The sequence below is a fragment of the Halyomorpha halys genome, unplaced genomic scaffold (genome assembly GCF_000696795.3).
Source record: "Halyomorpha halys isolate HHAL.00 unplaced genomic scaffold, Hhal_1.1 Scaffold1085.1, whole genome shotgun sequence".
Classification (NCBI taxonomy): Eukaryota; Metazoa; Arthropoda; class Insecta; order Hemiptera; family Pentatomidae; genus Halyomorpha; species Halyomorpha halys.
The window spans coordinates 190,460-196,623 of record NW_027116558.1 but is presented as its reverse complement, the minus strand read 5'-3'; the positions used below and the strand labels follow the sequence as shown (position 1 = coordinate 196,623).

Sequence of the window (6,164 nt, the reverse complement as noted above, 5' to 3'; positions counted from 1 at the left end):
TTTTTTTAATACCGTATTTACTGTTTTGTTTTTTTATATTTATCAACAAGATATTTTTTTATTAAATCATTCTTTTAACATTGTTAATTATTTATATCACATTATGAAATTGGTTATATAACTATGTTAAAATATGTCCACTTTCTGAATATATTAAATTTTAAATCTAATTAAAATATCTTCCATAATGAGAGAATTAACTCGTCAAAAATAAACAAATATTAGTAATTTCGAGATTTTTTTTCAAACCTTAATTTTTAGGCCGTTAATGTGAGATGATGCTATCTCTGGTCGGTGATATTGTACACTCTCAGCCTATCGTTTTTTCTTATTTTCATTTTAGGCATCAATCATTTATGGATCATCAAGATTGAATCAGTCATTATTCCCTTAATTTCCAAATTTGAATGTATAATAACTATTACAAAAAATGAGACTTGTGATAAAATCAGATTAAATTTTATTGTAAAGTCTTTAGTGATTGAGAAATTTAAAAGGTTTATCCCCGATATATTTAAGTTTAAGAATGCCAATTCTGTTTAAAAACCGTCAATATGATACCTTTTCGTTTTCAATAAAATCTTTACATAATATATATATAAATCCTTGTTTTCAAGACATTGGGGTTAACTAATTAAAATATCTCCCAAAATGAGAGAATTAACTGGACAAAAATAAACAAATATTAGTAATTTCGAAATTTTTTTTAGTTTCCAAATTTAAACGTATAATAACTATAAAAAATGTGGGCTTGTGGTCAAATTAGATTTAATTTCATGGTAATGTTTTGAGTGATTGAGAAATTCATAAAGTTTATCCAAAATATGAAGTTGAAGTTTAAGAATATCAGTTCTGTTTAAAAACCGTCAATATTATACCTCTTCGTTTTCAATAAAATCTTTACATTTATTTTTTTTAATACCGTATTTACTGTTTTGTTTTTTTATATTTATCAACAAGATATTTTTTTATTAAATCATTCTTTTAACATTGTTAATTATTTATATCACATTATGAAATTGGTTATATAACTATGTTAAAATATGTCCACTTTCTGAATATATTAAATTTTAAATCTAATTAAAATATCTTCCATAATGAGAGAATTAACTCGTCAAAAATAAACAAATATTAGTAATTTCGAGATTTTTTTTCAAACCTTAATTTTTAGGCCGTTAATGTGAGATGATGCTATCTCTGGTCGGTGATATTGTACACTCTCAGCCTATCGTTTTTTCTTATTTTCATTTTAGGCATCAATCATTTATGGATCATCAAGATTGAATCAGTCATTATTCCCTTAATTTCCAAATTTGAATGTATAATAACTATTACAAAAAATGAGACTTGTGATAAAATCAGATTAAATTTTATTGTAAAGTCTTTAGTGATTGAGAAATTTAAAAGGTTTATCCCCGATATATTTAAGTTTAAGAATGCCAATTCTGTTTAAAAACCGTCAATATGATACCTTTTCGTTTTCAATAAAATCTTTACATTTATTTTTTTTAATACCGTATTTACTGTTTTGTTTTTTTATATTTATCAACAAGATATTTTTTTATTAAATCATTCTTTTAACATTGTTAATTATTTATGTGAAATTATGAAATTGGATATATAACTATAACAAAATAATGTTCACTTTTTGAATATATTAATTTTTTTTCAATAAGAGGTCGGCCCACATTGCCTTATATGGTTACTATAACAATTAGTTTTGCTTTTAACAATTGTTTATAATTATAATTATTTTATAAATTTAATTAATAAAAATAAATTATCAACAAAATTGATATATCTAAGAGCTAATAATAATGATTTATTATTGAAGAATAAAAAAATAAAAAACTATTATTTATAGAATAAATAAAATATACAAACTGACCTATTAACTGAAAAAATATTTTTTTTTTAAATTATCATAATGTCTTGCATTATTTTTGCCTTCAGCCCTCGAGATGAATTTTGTTTTTATATTGTAAGCCACTGCTTTACCTCCTGGCAACTAGTAATGAAATGTAAAAATATTTTTGATGAATTCATATAATGATAAGTTCACGATGCAATTGACTATTTCTTATAAGCCAAAAAGTATCTACTGCGATTTAATTTTTGGTTTTACACGGATTGCTGATTTCTGCACCTATTTTTTTTCTAATGACTTCCTGGTTCTTTCATACGGGGGGAGTAGAGTTTATCTACAGGGTGCCATCCTATTCTAACGATGGTGAGGGGTCAAGATTTTATTTCGTGGGACCGCAAAAGAAATAAAATACGACTACCCCCTAGGCCGGATATGAACTGGTGCCGTTGCTGTTCCGTGGCTTTTTAAATCTATACCTCAACTCCCATGGTTACAAATACATTAAACAACCGAATAAAATTAATGGTCTTAATGTTATATTATATGTGAGAATGATTTTAATTTAAATTTTGAATTCACAAGAGCGTACAAAACTCCCTTGTAGGTTAGTTTAAAATTGGTACGGATAAAAAGTAGATAAAATTTTCTCATGAATTTCAATAATGTTTATTTTTTAGAACTTGTTCAGAAACGATTAAGAGCGTTAAAATACAGCATGATACAAGTTTAAAAACGTTGATTAATTTTTAATTAAATCTATAAATTCCATAGGTCCTGTTAAAAATCCATGTTATTTTTTCTTAAAATATGTTCTTCTAAAACTGTATTAATGTTTCATTTAAAAAGATATTTTAGTTTCGTTTTATTTTTTTCTAAAACATATTAAATTTTAAAAAAAATCTTTATAAATGGAAGTTGATGTAACAGAAATATGTACTTAAGTATTTATGTATCTGAGTTCAGCATTAACTTGATAAAAACAATCCAAGAGAGAATAAATGTCAAATATAAAGCGGGTAATACATATTAGATACTTAGTTCTTGCCTTCTTTCCAGAAACAAAAAGTAAGAATTTACAAAACTAATAAACTTCATACAGTTCCTTTGGGGGGTCCGGAACTAGGATTTTTGCGGAAGTAAAGGGGGCAAACTTAATTTTGTAGCCACTTCTTTCATCCCCCCCCCAAAAATAAAAGTCAAGACTTTTCTAACAGTATTTTAAGCAATATATTTCGAAATATATATTATCATCTTATTAATGACTTTGAATCGTTTTATTGGCTGTTTTGAAGTCAAAACAATATTATTTATTTATTGTACAATAGGAGAGATAATAATAAATTAAGGACATCATTTTTAAAGTGTATATCTATAAGTGTATAACTTAGAATAGATTGTAGTTTTTCAAACTTTCTGTTAAACTATAAAATTCATTATTTATTTTATAGAGACAAAACATGTTTTTAATGTTAAAATTTCTAAATAAAATTGATTCAAATTAGATCGACTTGATTTAGTTTTTTATTACAGTACTTTTTTTTCTTTTATCTTTCCTATTGGATAACTGAATTATAATTTTAATTTATAGACATAATTTTTAATGTTTAAATTTCTAAAAAAAAAAATCTATGAAAATTGGAACATATTTTAGTTTGACTCAATTTATTTAATTTTTTGTTACCTATTATTGTATTTAAAATATACAATAGTTGAAATATTTAATGAAGATCATTTTCTAAGTCTAAAGTCCTTAATAAAATTAGAACGGATTGTAGAATGGCTCAATATTTTTTTTTTTTTTTGCCAATTACTAAAGATACACTATAGACTAGATTATGTATTAAATGAATACTAGACATGATTTTGAAAGTTCAATATTCGGTATAAAATTTTTAAAAAATATAACGGGTTGTTGTTTAAATCCATTAAAGTTTTTACTTTTTTTTGTGATAATTAAGGAGAAAGGTATATTAATATATAATATATTAATTAATTTTATATTGAGTCAATTTTTTTCTTTATTTTTTTTACTATTACTGGAGATACACTATAGACTATATTATTAGACTATACCTATAATACAGGGCATGATTTTAGTAGTTCAAAATCCTAAATATAAGTTTAATAAAAAACAGAACAAATTGTGGTTTAAATCCATTAAAATTTTATTTTATTATTTTTCCTATTCTTCGATATAGACTATAGACTAGATTATTTATTAAATAAAAACGGGACATGATTTTAAAAGCTTAGCTTACTAAATAAAATTCATAAACATTAAAACGGTCTGAGGTCAAGATCCATTAAATCTTTATTTTATTGCCTCCTTGCCTATTTTAGGGATGTAGGTTTTTTTTTCTGGTATATAGTAAAATGTATTTAAGTTTAATTATGTTTTTATTCATATTTGTTTTTCCCTATTAATGAGGATATACTATTATTTCGTATGTTAATATTCGGAATGATTTAGATAGTTTAAAATTAATAAAAAATATAACGAATTTTGATTTAATCCATTAATTTTTGGTTTTGGTTTTTTGTGTAGTTTAAGAGGAGGGTTCCTCTTCTGGTAAATTTTGACATAATTTAATGTCTTTCTAAACCACTTTTTACTTTGTTTAAAACTGATGCGAGTTATATCCGACTTATATTGAAATTCCTTTGTTATCTCTGGGCATTAGTTGTATTGATCTAGTCTTCGAAATCAAAAACCTATTTTGTACCTCATTTTTTATATAATACGTAAAATTTAAATGGAATAATATTTTTTATTTATTTTATTTTCCTACCATATCAATTGTTTCAAATGACTGATGAATAAAGCTAACGTAAGAATTCAAATAATTACTCTTTGTCAACAAGTTATTATTATTACAAACTCAATTAATTACTTTATTAGAACGTTATCAGTAATTAGTTTGCTCGGAGTTGAATTAAATTTATATATGTAATTATTTATTGCCATCTATCTAACGATCTAATTAACAAGTTTGAAAATGATTACTTTATTACAATTTAATTAGGTATCTTTATTAGCAATGAATTTTTAATTAAGGCTAAAGTATAGTAAGTATAGATAAGGTTTATATAATTTAGGCTGGATATTTAGGGAAAAAAAACCTCTGGTGTGGTGGGTCTAAAAGACAAAAATGATGATTAAAATATTATTTTTTCGGTTGTGATTAAAATTCATATTTTAATGTTCCTCGAGGTTGGAATTATGGATATAATTTATTTTCCTGGCAAGAATAAAACAATTATGAAACCCTAATGCAATGGGGAAATCACAGATGTGACAATTAGGAGTGAACGTATCGAAAAGACCTCCTCTTCAGCGTGTTGTCAAAAGGTAGACTTAGTTACTGAGTCTGATTGCGTAGGGTGGAGAATTGGTTCGGTGTTAGTACCAAGGATAAAATAATTATGATATTAAATATTCTTTATTCCTAATTTTTTTTTTATAACAAAAGTAAATTAATAAGAATAATAACTCTAATAAAAAAAGAGGTTTTTTTTAAATACAAGTTTTTGTTATTAATTTTCAAAATTTAATTTTTTTTTCTTCAAGTTTTTGAATAAATCAATAAATGATCAAAAATGAAACCTACGAAACCAATAAAAAAATTGAAACAATATACGGCTACAATTTTTTTTGTGTGTTGTTAATATATTCAGAAGCCAGTTGGTATTGATTAAGTTGTATAAGTAAATTCCACTAGGACAAAAAAAGATTTATTCTATAAATATAGTTTCCGCTCACATTTATTACTATTCATAAAAATGAATAGGATTGCCTGTTCCATTTTAATAAATAAAACAAACTATATATAAAGCTTAAGCCTGTCTATTCAAACAGTTATTAAAAAGTTTATTAGAATATTTTAAATATTCAATGAGCGAAAGGTCTGTTTAATAACAACAAGAAGGTATCGTGCTCCATTTACTATCCTATAAAAAAGTTAGTAACTTAATCTGATTTTTTTGAAAAATGGCTTAATGCTTCAAACTTTTTAGTTCAAAATGCCACCGCGTCATTCAAACTTGTTAAACAAACTTTTAGCAGATATAAGAGAAAGCTTATGGATATTTGTTAATTTGTATTATACTTCCAGGTAAGGTAGGTTTATTTCCTTGAAATTAACTTTTCAATTAAAAGGTAATTATTAAGAGATACTTATTATTCATTTTTAAAAATGTGAATCCTAAAAGGTCCTAATGATATAGAATTCTAAGATTGATCAATAGTTTGTTTTTAGTTAATCTTCTTTAGTTTTAGAGAATGATTAGTCTAGAATAT

The 6,164-nt window shown here is 24.3% G+C and overlaps 1 protein-coding gene across 1 annotated transcript in view; it reads left to right on the top strand.

Annotated features, from left to right (window-relative positions):
* Positions 1-6,164, top strand: part of LOC106688230 (Dpr-interacting protein gamma) — a gene marked incomplete at its 5' end in the record, with an annotated part of 231,029 nt that overhangs the window by 91,530 nt on the left and 133,335 nt on the right.